General features: G+C 37.1%; 1 long non-coding RNA gene across 1 annotated transcript; it reads left to right on the forward strand.

Moving 5' to 3' along the window:
- The first annotated feature begins 8988 nt into the window (after positions 1-8988).
- LOC144014303 (uncharacterized) lies at positions 8989-12225 on the forward strand. Its single transcript, XR_013282443.1, has 3 exons — positions 8989-9077; positions 9595-9765; positions 11285-12225. It is a non-coding gene; the product is annotated as an uncharacterized LOC144014303 (long non-coding RNA).
- Positions 12226-12834: the final 609 nt, after the last annotated feature.

A 12834-nucleotide genomic window follows, 5' to 3' on the forward strand; every position in this document is an offset into this window, starting at 1 on the left:
TTATATTATTCGAAGCGTTAATAAAGCTATAGGAATACAGAAATGTATTTTGTTGATTTTGCTATATAAACATGTATATAATTGGGAGAAAAAAAAGACATCATATTTCTTATTTCTGGCAACAACAACGCTAAAGAAATCAATGCACTCACCGTTAGCCAACCTTTTTTGTTGCTCAGTCTGGAAGCTGCTGTGCTGTTTACCTCACGCTGATCCCGCATTGTACCAAAACATGCCACGAGAAAGCTCAGCTTGCATTGAGTCCAACACTGGAGACCACATTATTTGGATATTTGTCATTCTTATATATGAAAGAAAGTAGTCGTTCTAGTTCCGGTATGACAAAAACACACCTGCTCGCGAGTAGATGCGGATGACAATGAGAACGTCAACGTGAATGTGAAAGAAAATAGGAAGGAATTTTACAGTTAAATTCCCTTTTAATGAGTTTATTATATGAATTGCTTTGATGACTGACATAGATATGGCAAAAAAAAAAAAAAAAAGGGATGGGACGGCACCTGGTTGGCGAAATTTGCCGGGACTCGGGACCAGTTCAATTCGGGCCTCATTATTTCAACCAACAGGGGCAAATATTTATTTATCCACAAGGAGATTACAGTGTTTAACCATTCACACTCATTTACAATCTAAATAATGCCGACGTATGTTGTGACGTAAATAAATATGGCGGCGTACGTCCAAATATTCAATGTATGAAACTGGAAATGATTTTTGACAAATGAATCTCATAGTTATGTTCGTAACAACCAAATAAACAATACAGAGCAAACTTGTCGTTACAAATGGGGTTCCTTTTAAGCCTGCTTGTTAAAGCTGTTGCTTTTTTTGGACTATGGGGTATATGCCACGGAAGAGGCGGGACGTGATTTTGCACATCAGTTTGTTTCCCGTCCGGGTTGCGAACGCGCAACCCAGGGGCACAAAGTCAGAAACACAAGTATTTTTGACGCAGTCCACACATTGCAAACCGAACCGGAAACAAACTGATGTGCAAAAACAGTCCCGCCTCTTCCGTGGCATATACCCAATATGCTGCTGCTGCAAAAAAAAAAAAAAAAAAAGCCTCCAAAATAAAAAACAGACATAGAGGCTATGTCTCTTGTCTCGAGTGATGTCATGTGTGGCAGTGATTTAGCCTTTAAAGTCGGTCTTTCAGGAAAATTTCGAATTACCCACGTCACAGTATGGATGTAATGATATCCAAACATCACAATACCATATCATGACAACATGAACGTCGCGATACGATGACTATCACAATATTGTGGTGAGGTTAAGGATGCAAAAAAGGTCACAATATTGTAAAAAAATTTAAATGAGCTCATACTAAAAATTTTGAAAAATCAATATTGTGCGTTTGTACATTACAGCGCTGCATATAAACAACCTACACCCTCTAATAACACTCGATATTAAGGTAGTTACTTGCTAATGCAAACACATAGAGTTCCTCCACATATTGACTCGGTTCACACATAAATTACGTTCCCCTTCATCTGGCCATTAGCGTTGATTATAAAACAAAACAAAAAAAAACGGGTTTTTTTGCAACTTATGAAGTGTAACATGTAACGGTTGTCGAGATGAATTCCTCGTCGGTTATCTTATCTGGCCGTTGCATTTCTACGTGTGAAAGTGCTAAGCTTCGATTTTTATTCGGCTAGTTTGGATTCACAACACATTTGGCTAACGTGCAAGAGGCATGAGCTTCCTGGATCTAAGTAAAAGAACGGCGATCGGAGACACAAAAAGCTGCAAATGCAAGTTGGCAAGTAAGTACTTCTACAAAATAAACATAAACGAACATATGAGCACGTCCCTGAAAGCCGCGAGGGACGTGCAGCTTCCCAACGGTATGTAGCTCGTCGCTGTGTTGACTTCCGTTCGCCGGATACAATTGGATACAGGGGGTGTAAATTTATCCGAAAATCAAGCACGATTTCCGGGTAAAGTCAACGGAGGTCTCGGTGTAATGGAGCTTTTTCTTTCCGTTATTTCTCCGGAACCGTACGTCCTACGGGGAAAATGACACATATCTGACACATATCTGGAACCGTGAGCACAGAGATACGTGGCTCGTTGTCGTGCGACGCCGGATACGGGGGTGTAAATCGGGCCTTCCTGTATCCGAAAATCAAACACAATTTCCGGCTAAAGTCACGGAGGGGTCCCGGTGCCGCTCCGGAGCCCCACAAAAAGTACTTTTTTCCCCCAAAGTTTTCTATCAAAGCTACCGTGTTGCCTGATGCTCTAACTATGTCATATGAAAGATTCAAATTTATTTCTTTATTATACATATATACAACACAGTTAATTTTCTTCATAGTCTATTATTTGGCTTCTGTTGTCCTATGGCGGGGGGAAAAAATAATAATAAATAAATATACTATATGTATGCATAGTTCTGATGCCAATGAACATTTTGGGTGGTTGAAAGAAAAAAAATATTAAAAATTGACTTAGTTATCACACCTCAAAGTAGAATTACTGATTTGGCTAAAATAATCGCGAGGAGATTTTTATGAGTTAAATTGCCATTGTCAAAAAATTTGACATGCATTGAAAAAATTGTTGTTATAACTTATTGCCTTATTCAAAGCTCTAATTATGTCATATGAAGTATTAATTTTTTATTTATTTTTTATACATGTATACAGCACAGTTAGTTTTCTTCATAGTCCATTCTTTGGGCTTGTATTGTCCTAAGAGGGGGGAATACATAAAAAAATAAATAAAACTTCATATGTATGGATAGTTCTGATGCCAATGAACATTTTGAGTGGTTGAAATAAAAAAAATATAAAAAATTGACTTAGTTATCACACCTCAAAGTAGAATTACTGATTTGGCTAAAATAATCGCGAGGAGATTTTTATGAGTTAAATTGCCATTGTCAAAAAATTTGACATGCATTGAAAAAATTGTTGTTATAACTTATTGCCTTATTCAAAGCTCTAATTATGTCATATGAAGTATTAATTTTTTATTTATTTTTTATACATGTATACAGCACAGTTAGTTTTCTTCATAGTCCATTCTTTGGGCTTGTATTGTCCTAAGAGGGGGGAATACATTAAAAAAAAAAAAAAAAAACTTCATATGTATGGATAGTTCTGATGCCAATGAACATTTTGAGTGGTTGAAATAAAAAAAATATTAAAAATTGACTTAGTTATCACACCTCAAAGTAGAATTACTGATTTGGCTAAAATAATCGCGAGGAGATTTTTATGAGTTAAATTGCCATTGTCAAAAAATTTGACATGCATTGAAAAAATTGTTGTTATAACTTATTGCCTTATTCAAAGCTCTAATTATGTCATATGAAGTATTAATTTTTTATTTATTTTTTATACATGTATACAGCACAGTTAGTTTTCTTCATAGTCCATTCTTTGGGCTTGTATTGTCCTAAGAGGGGGGAATACATAAAAAAAAAAAAAAAAAACTTCATATGTATGGATAGTTCTGATGCCAATGAACATTTTGAGTGGTTGAAATAAAAAAAATATTAAAAATTGACTTAGTTATCACACCTCAAAGTAGAATTACATATAAAGTAATGTTATACACTTCGAGGGTACAACTGGTTTCAAGGCACGAGGGTTAACCCATGTGCCGCTTTTAATATCCGTGGCATGACGACGATATATTGTGGCAGTTTTAATATCGCGATATAAAGATATTACCGTTATCGTTACATCCTTAAGTGACAGGGGCCTGACAAATGCAGTTAATACAACGGAAGCACAGCAACAGCGACAGTGTTTTATCAGCTGGACTTTATCTTGTTTACTGGGATCAAATGAATTATCCACAGTTCTCCTCCTGAAAATACATCACAAATGATATTCATGTTCGGTGGAGTCGTAGCAGCCCGAACTAACATCACAAGATGCTAATATGTTGAAGCTTGGAGAGAAAATAGCTCCACTGGATGTTTTCCTCTCCACTTCACTCCCTCTTTATTACTCCAAATGCAAACACGGCGAGCTTCTTGCCTCCTAATTCCTAAAGTAAACATCATTCTCAGACTCACAAAGCCAACGACACAAAGCAAACCCGGTGCAGTGTGTATTTTATAGTCTAGCATGAGCTTGACAAATGAGCAAACAAGCTTTACACTTTTATGAAATATTCAGCCGTGAGCTGCATCCACCGGAGACGAGTGAATGCATACAGCAATTAAGGTCAACTCTGCACACAAAAAATATCGCAGTAGGCTGGCAAGTGACAGAAACATCACCAAATCTAGAGACCGAAACATTCACATACACTCTTAAACCTTTGAACGGAAACTGCTGAAAACTTGTTTGAGAGCTGCTAATCATGTAACAACAAGTGTACCTTAACTGACAAGCCAAGCCAAAAATTCTCTTTATGGTTCTATGTACATTGACATCACATAGCTGAATGCCGCCATCTAGGAAAGTGGGAAGTCAGAATTTTCCGACCAGTAACAGGACACTTTGAAGTGGGGGGGTCCGAGTCTCAAGCAAAAAAATAAAAAATTAAAAAATAAAACGGCTTCAATCTGACATCAAATACAGGGAGTCCTCAAGTTAAGGCGCACTCAACTTAAGGCGTTTCGACTTTACGGTTACACCCGGTCCGCCATTTGTGCACCTCGTCCGCCATATAGCCTGCAATATTTTCCCCTTGTCCGCTACTTAGCCCTTAGCTAGTAAGTGCTTGTGCACTTGTAGGAGTATGTTTGGCTTTTTTGCGCTCTCTTTTTTACACATCACCCCCCCCTTTCTTTTACATCGACCTCTAAGCAGTAATGGTAAGTACAGCATCTGATTTTTTAAATTTTAATGATTTTAGATTTTTTTTCTTATGCAAATTATTTTGATGTAAATATTGCCTTTAATAGGGAAGTTCGACTTATGTTGAAATTCGGGTTACATCGCTAGCATAGGAACGGAACTCCGGCGTAACTCGAGGACTCCCTGTATAATTTGCAAGACTATAAACATTTATTTGGCTATCTTGAATGATTAAACTAATTTAATTATTCAAACAGCTTTACATAACATGATTTGCAATGACTGTATGAAGATATAAGGCAGGGTATTTATTAATTTATGCAAATCAAGGAAATTAATTAGCCAGGTTTACTGAACAAAACAATATTTATCAGAATCTGCCATTTCTGTTGCTTACATTCACATGGAACGCTTTGAAGTTAACAACTGGTACAATTCAAGTACCGTGAGAGCTCAGCTTACGAATGTCGCATGCATGACCAAACTCAGAAGACAGGTAAGCCGCGATTGGGTGTCACCTGAGCAACTGTGATGTCATATTCACTCAACAGCAAAATGGCCGCGCCCTGAGATGGATAAAAATGGCTGGATTTAGCTACTTAACTTAACTTGTATTGCTTAATTAACGCAATGTGAATCAGAATGACGTGTTTAGACTAATGGGAGCACACAATATATTAGAACAAGACCATTTATTTACGCGTCTTTGCTTTTAATTGAACTCATGCATTCAGGATTGTTTAGGATCAGGCAGGACCACGCTTCAGCAGAAATGGACTTTTCTGACTGAAAGCGTCTGCAGCATCTGTAACCAGAGGGGTTATCCGTGGGTAAAATTGCTACAGCAATGAAAGAAGGCTGGGCTAGTGAAAATGAAAATCCAAGTAGGTCAGAAACGCACAGCCAAGAAATTTTTTCTTAGTTTACTTACATAAATTGTAGATTCAGTGACAGTCTGTCATTGTTGTTCCAGAATGGCGAATGTCCTACAAAAATTCATCAACCCATACAAGATTTTCATGGTCCAAATTGAAGAACTGTGATCCTTGAATGAGCTTCAATTAATACATCTAAAAGAGACGAGTACACTTTAAGTCCTTTCACATCAAATTTGTCAGGACCTCTTAGTTTTGGGCTCAATAGTTCCTTGGACAATGAGTTTCTATGAGTCTTTGTTGTTACACTGGCACAGCGACAAAGGACCAAGGAACATTTACGTCAATCTGTTTGATGACAAATGCATGACCATTTTTAATCTGAAGTTTACTTAAATTATTAGGGGCGTGAATTGCCTCGTACCTTACGATTAGATCCATATCACGATTCATGGGTCACGTTTGAATTTGATACAGATTAATTAAATCGATTGTTGCGATTTCTTTTACTCAAATTTAGAAAATACTCATCAGTAGACTTATACATGTACATTGTAAGATTTGTATGAAAATATATTCATTTAACTGAAACTTCACGTTTATAACTGTGAGCCACTGTATTGAACAAACAGGTTGCAATCAGTTTCATGTTTGAACAGCATTGAAATAAAACATTAAGGCTTAATGTTCCATTAATGTAACTTTCTTCCATGCTTAAAGTGTGAACCCCAACCCTAAGTAAGATGTTTTGTGGAATATTTACATTGAGAAAAAAAAAAAAAAAAAGACGTTTAAACATCGATTCGCCCTATGTTGAATCGATACGAGAATTGTGCACAATATATTGACGAATCGATTTTTTTTTAACACACTTATAAATTATAGACTCAGTATCTGTCACGACTGTGTTTTGTTTGGGGCAAAGGTTATGTTTAGTTCATGCAAGGGTTATGTTTGGGTCAGGACTGTGTTTTGTTTGGGGTCTGATGCAATCAGCATGTAACAGCAACTAGTTTCAACTGGTAAGAAGCTATGTGAAATCAGAAACTATGTGATGTCAGGACTCTTTAATCTTTTTATCTGGCCAACAGCCAATCAGATAATTCCATGTCAGTCCTGTTAGCCACATGTCTGGCCACAGCTAATCAGATCCATTAGCTGTCTATATGAGTCTGACAGAGATGTGGGTTGGTGCCGATTTATTCCTCTGTCCATCTGGCCACTTGCTCTTCTGTTCCCCTGTGCACCTCCACAGCCCAAGTTAGCTACGCGTCTCTTGATTCTTGATACATTCTCGTTGTTTCTGGTCTAGTCAAGTTAGTTCCACGCGTCTTGATGTTATGCGAATAAAGACTTAAAATCTTATTTGCGTCTGCGTTTTTGGAATCCAATTCCAGAGCCTACCAGAGCCTAACAGTATTGGCCTGTCATCCAGAAGGATGATTTTATGTTTCAACTTTAAAAATGTGAACCTTGAATGAGCTTTCATTCATTGCATTAAGAAAAGGCGAGTATGCTTATTAAAGTCGTTTCACACCATAATTAACAGGACCACTTTGGGGACTTATAATTAGGGATGTCACAATATTCTTGGTAGCGCCTCAATATGGTCATATACAAAATAATGACCCATTCTACTTAAAATGTCATTTTGAATATTATTTTGTGTATTTGCATGTCATGTATGTTACCGAGTGTGACCAAGGGGGTCAAAATGAACGTGTGGCTGACTGTTTCCATCGTCACCTTCGAAGTGTGTTTATTTGAAACTATCATTCAGTGCCCTCGCTGACACAAAAGCAAAAATCTGAGTTTGAGCAGCGATGGAGAAGCTTGTCATCAATAAACAATTGTACGGCCTTGCTCAACACCCACACTCAGCAGTGTGAATAAGCTCAGCTAAATGTACCCGAGTACGCAAATACTGTACAATATCAACATTTAAATATCCTTCAGCAGAAGTCAAACAAACGTACACGCTGAAGAACTGTGGCGATGTCCATGCGACAACAACAAATAGGTTCAACAGTGATTCGTCAACAAAGTAGTGATACTCTTTCGCTCAAATGTGAATTCTTGCAGCCATAATGCTAATCACATTAACCAGTAGCTGCTTTTCTTTTCTTTTATATGTCGTCATCTGTGGAGCTTGACATCATGAGACTATTTTGACTATTTTAAAGTCACTTTTTTTTTTTCAACCTGGGTGAGGCATAACCAAAAATAATTGAGAAGAGTTATGAATGATGCATCTAATTTTAAAAGATGCGTTATCCACTCTACACTATAGTGTACTTCTAAGTCTGTGGACTGTTATATAATACTTGAATTTGATTTGTGGATGGTTGTTTTGAAAATCGTTTTTGTTATTATTAGTTTTTACTACATGACACTCACCTTGATTATTTAAAAAATAAAATAAATCTTGCATGCAAGCAATACACAAAACCTAAAACAAATTCTAAAACCCCAAGTAAAAGGAAGCATTTTTCACCTAATAAAAACTAACAATCCTGCTTTGAAAACTAATTAAAACAAACTAAATTAAAAAAAAATACATAACTCAAAACAAAATAAAAATTACATATACAGTCAGACCTCGGTTTTCGAACGCTTCTGTTCTCGACCAAATCGGTTTTCGACCGGAAAATTCGATAATTTTATGTCTCAGAACTCGTCCAAAAAATCGTCTCTCGAACTGAAAAAAGCCGAGCGTACCTGAACGCGACTCACTCGCCGAGTGTAGAAAAGGGTACAAAGCTGTCTATTCCTTAAGTCTGATATGTTCAACTTTAACTGCGTAACTGAGACGAATCCTAATTTGCATAATTTGTAGTCTGTTCATTGGAAAGCGAGACAAACTTACCCTCGCGTTCGTGCATGTGGCCGCTTGAACAGAATCAGTCTTCGGCAGCAGCGATAGCAGCAGGAAGTCTGGCGCAAGCGTGTGTGCCGTGTTGTGAGTTTGTCCAGTGGTGTGCGTCTATGACTGGTGGGTCCAGTTGTCCTTATTTCTTGTCTGTAACCTTCTTGCCAGAATCAGCTATAGCTTGTTCCTTCTAAAATGTTTGTTACAAATGTTTGGGCGGTGTTTTCTCATCCGCACGTTACCACATAGTACTCGTAAATTGATGTTGCGCTGCTAAGCCCGAAACCAGAAGTGTTACCATTTAGTTTCACAATAAGAGCGCGTACCGGAAGTGATGTTCTAAATAGCTTAGCTTAACTGAGCTAATTTAATTTGCTTTCTTTATTAATGTGAGTGCCTTAACTTACGTTTTTACATTTACTTATTGGCATATTTTCTGTCTTTCTTTGGGAAACCACACACTCACGCTCACACACACACAAACAACTTAAACCAAAAGCTGCAAACAATGAACATATGCATGAAGATTGAAGAAATACTGTAAGTGCATTTTTTTTCATCATTTTAGATAGGATATCTTCTATTAAAATAAAACAGTGTCTATTTCTACCCTTTTCTATTTATGGTACAGTGCAGTTTATGGTGTGAAATAGTAAAAAAAAAAAAAAAAAAAAACTTAGAAAAAGTTTTTTTTATACTTGGAACGGATTAAAATTATTTACATTAATAATAATGGGAAAAAATGTTTCGGATTTCGAACAATTCGGTTTTGGAACAGCCTTCTGGAACGGATTATGTTCGAAAACCGAGGTTTGACTGTAATGAAAATTCCAAGACTAATTAATTACCCAGTTATTGCCTTGTCAAAATGTAATGTTTGTGGAGTTTTTAGAAAAAATCCAAATTGAATCGAAATGAACGCTAGTGAATCAAAATCGAATCGATTGAGCAAATTTGAATCGATACCCAACCCTTTTACAAGAAGTGCTTGATGTCACCATCCTGTCCACGTCTTTTTTTATTATTATTATTATTATTATTTCTATGCAATTATAAGGACGAGGCGGCCGGATGGGAATTAAACACCAGCGTTGGTTCCAGCTGCGTTGGAAAATGATGTTGATGCCGGCGGGATTGAAGTTCCGCTGCCTCTGCCTGCGCTCTCCACCGTGACGCGTCTGTCCATCTGTCAAGCCCCCAGGCCCATCAATCAAACAGCTGAGTGCAGGTGAGTGGGAGGAGCAGAGCACAACCATTAATCACTCAGACGTGGACAGCGGTGAGCTGCTTCACTTGCGTGTGCGTGTGACGCAAAGAGAGAGACGGTGGCAAATCTGGCTTCAGCGTCCCGACAAACTAGGGAAAAGCATTTCCTGTTTTTGGTGATTCGTCATCATGCAGCAATGGAGTTGACTCGCTGACAAAAGCAAAAAAACACAAAATATGAAGCAGCTAGGCGTGTCAAAATTTGTGTGTTCTTTTTGGGTTATTTATTAATTATTTTTTAACGTGCTTGGAAAGCCTGCAGTGGGGGAATTCCAGTTGCAACGCGGCAGACATGTCCACTTCTAAATTTAGAAGTCATAAATGTGATAATAATGCATTACTGCACGTTAAAGATTAGATAAAAGGTCTTAATATGAAAAGGAAAAATGCGCTGAGCTGCCACCAATGTCTTACAAATACAATCATGCCATCTAGTGGCAGACAAATGCCCAAAACAAGTCAATGTCACATGTTTGACAGTGCAGTACATATTTTGAATTTTAACTCAATTTTCTGAATTATTACGAAATTACAGTATCAATGACTAAAAGATGCAGCCATATTTCTATTAGTTTAACATTTTTTTCACTTATGTTAACTAGAGTATGAAACTTAAAATTGTAAATCATGTGATTAATTACAATTAAAAATTGTAATTTCCACACCATGATTACATGATTTTGTTTATTAATATAAGAAACTCATGTTATCGTCATTTAAGCGTTACAAAAACATTGATATCAGCAAGGTTGAGATGAAAATATTTTCATAACTCGAATTCAATACAATAATTGTAAATATAAATTAAAAAGATTCTGGATTATCTTCAAGTACAATAAATCAGGTCTTTCATGAATATAAGAAAATACTTTTAAATTTACGTGAACAGTAAATTTCAAGAAAACAGTAAAAAAAAAAAAAAATGGCCTTTGAAAATAATTTTCTTAACAATTTATAGGGAAAAGAGATATTAAAATAATCGATTCAGGGTTTTGTGAATCGATATTAGACTCGAAAAGGAAAATTGATTCGATAGATTATTCAATTTTTTTTTTTTTTTTTTAATTCAGCCCTATCTTGTAATGTTTACTTCAACTAATGGTACCAGCAGTGTCCATAATCACAATTATTATTATTTGGATTATTCAGAGGCAAGTCTGATACTTCTGAGATTACGCAAGAGGTGAAAGATAAAAATCACAGCTTTATAATTGCATTTGGTTTATTTCTGATTTTGTCTCTTAATGATCATTTTCCAGGACACGTGGAGGTTAAATAAGATGATAAAATTAATTACTTGCTTCAAATTAAATTCCACCTAACAATATCACTCACTACATGCAAACCTGCACAAGGTAGAAATTCTAAACTTGCATTCACAGCAGTGAATTAGAATGAAAACGTCCTCCAATTCAGAGTGTCTTTATCTCCATCAATCATTCAGTCTATTTATAACAGTACGACTGTTTTGGTTGTGACAGGCGTCCTCCATTTCTGCGGGTGAAGCTCACAGTGCAACGTTGGAGTAACAAGACAGAGGCAGCAGGATGGAGGAGGTTGCCTCGCTCCTTCCCGTATCTCTATTCAATTGCGAAGCGACAGCAGCAGACAGACAGTGCCATAAATCACACGTCTTACTAATGGCAGTTCCAAATGAGGCCTCTCATCAGACAAGACAAGCGCCGCTCGTGTGCTACTCGGAGCTCTGCTGTAACATCTGTGCGCTCTCAAGCAACTGTGTGACGCGTTGCCGCCCTTGCATTCATTACCACGTGTCTGCTGTGCCTGAACAGTTCAATTCCGTGTCATCTGGCTTGGATCTTGTTTGTGCCATTTTCCCCCCCAAAGATTCCATCGGTTTAGTTTCATAAATTCAAAAGCAGGGACACGTCACAGCAGGGCTTCGATGTATCCACTCAACATTTGTGTGTTCAGGCGATAAAGTCAGGAACCCCACTAATGCAAAAATGTCAAAATTATTATTTGATAAAACCTTATCTAGCGACATCCTCTTTCTGTTGCCATCACCGAGTCCACACACAAAAACCTGATTGAAAGCGGCCGTCAGTTTTAACCATTGACCCTTGCCAGCAGTAACCGTGACTGGCCAGTGGGGGGGCATACTAAACAAACAATATACCATACAATGATCCAGAATTCAACAGCAGCACTGAACTGCAACGAATTTCGTTTTGTAACAGTCAGTTTATTTTCAATTTCACAGCAAATAATAAACATGTTGTTGTACAGTGGTGACTTGAAATAACTGTTTAATATGTTTCATGACCACACTCTTGACTCAAATCAACTTTTCCTATTAATTAAATGCCCCTCATTTGTTCCAGCCGAATAGTTTTTTTGTTTTCAATGAAAAATAGCACTCTATATTATTGTCGAGATTAGGGATGTTCGAGACCACTTTTTTTTTAGACCGATACTGATACTCAGACCCTCAGTACTCACCGATACCAACTGCCGATACCAGTAGTACATTTTAACAAATTAAAAAAAAAAAATCACAAAAAGATATTTTTAAACAAATATATTTCCTTTAATTTTGACAAAAAAAAAAAAAAAAAACAGCACAGTCACTCTTCAATAGTCTTAACGCTCAAAATAAAACACAAAAATGCTCTTTTAGTTTAAGATTCACAATTTTGAAGTATTTCCAAACCAGTGAAGTTTTGGTGAAAAACTGCTGCAAGCTAGCGCCAGTTGCAGGCAAGGCGGACTCACTTAACATCTTCCCCCTCTGCCATCGGTCGCTTGTACTCGTCTGCGTCACGAGTACTCGAGTACTTGAAAAAAGGCTGGTATTGGCCCGATACCGATACCTGGTATCGGTACTCCCCCATCCCTAGTCGAGATACTTGAGAATCAGAATCTTTGTTGACAAAACATCTACAAGGTTGTATCTAAAAAATTGAAATAACATAACCACATCAAATGCATTTTTTCCCATTTGTTTGGATCTTTCTGGTTCTGAAATAAAGAAAGTACAGTGAATGTAAGTCATGTAAGCAATTCAACT

The sequence above is a fragment of the Festucalex cinctus genome, chromosome 2 (genome assembly GCF_051991245.1).
Source record: "Festucalex cinctus isolate MCC-2025b chromosome 2, RoL_Fcin_1.0, whole genome shotgun sequence".
NCBI lineage: Eukaryota > Metazoa > Chordata > Actinopteri > Syngnathiformes > Syngnathidae > Festucalex > Festucalex cinctus.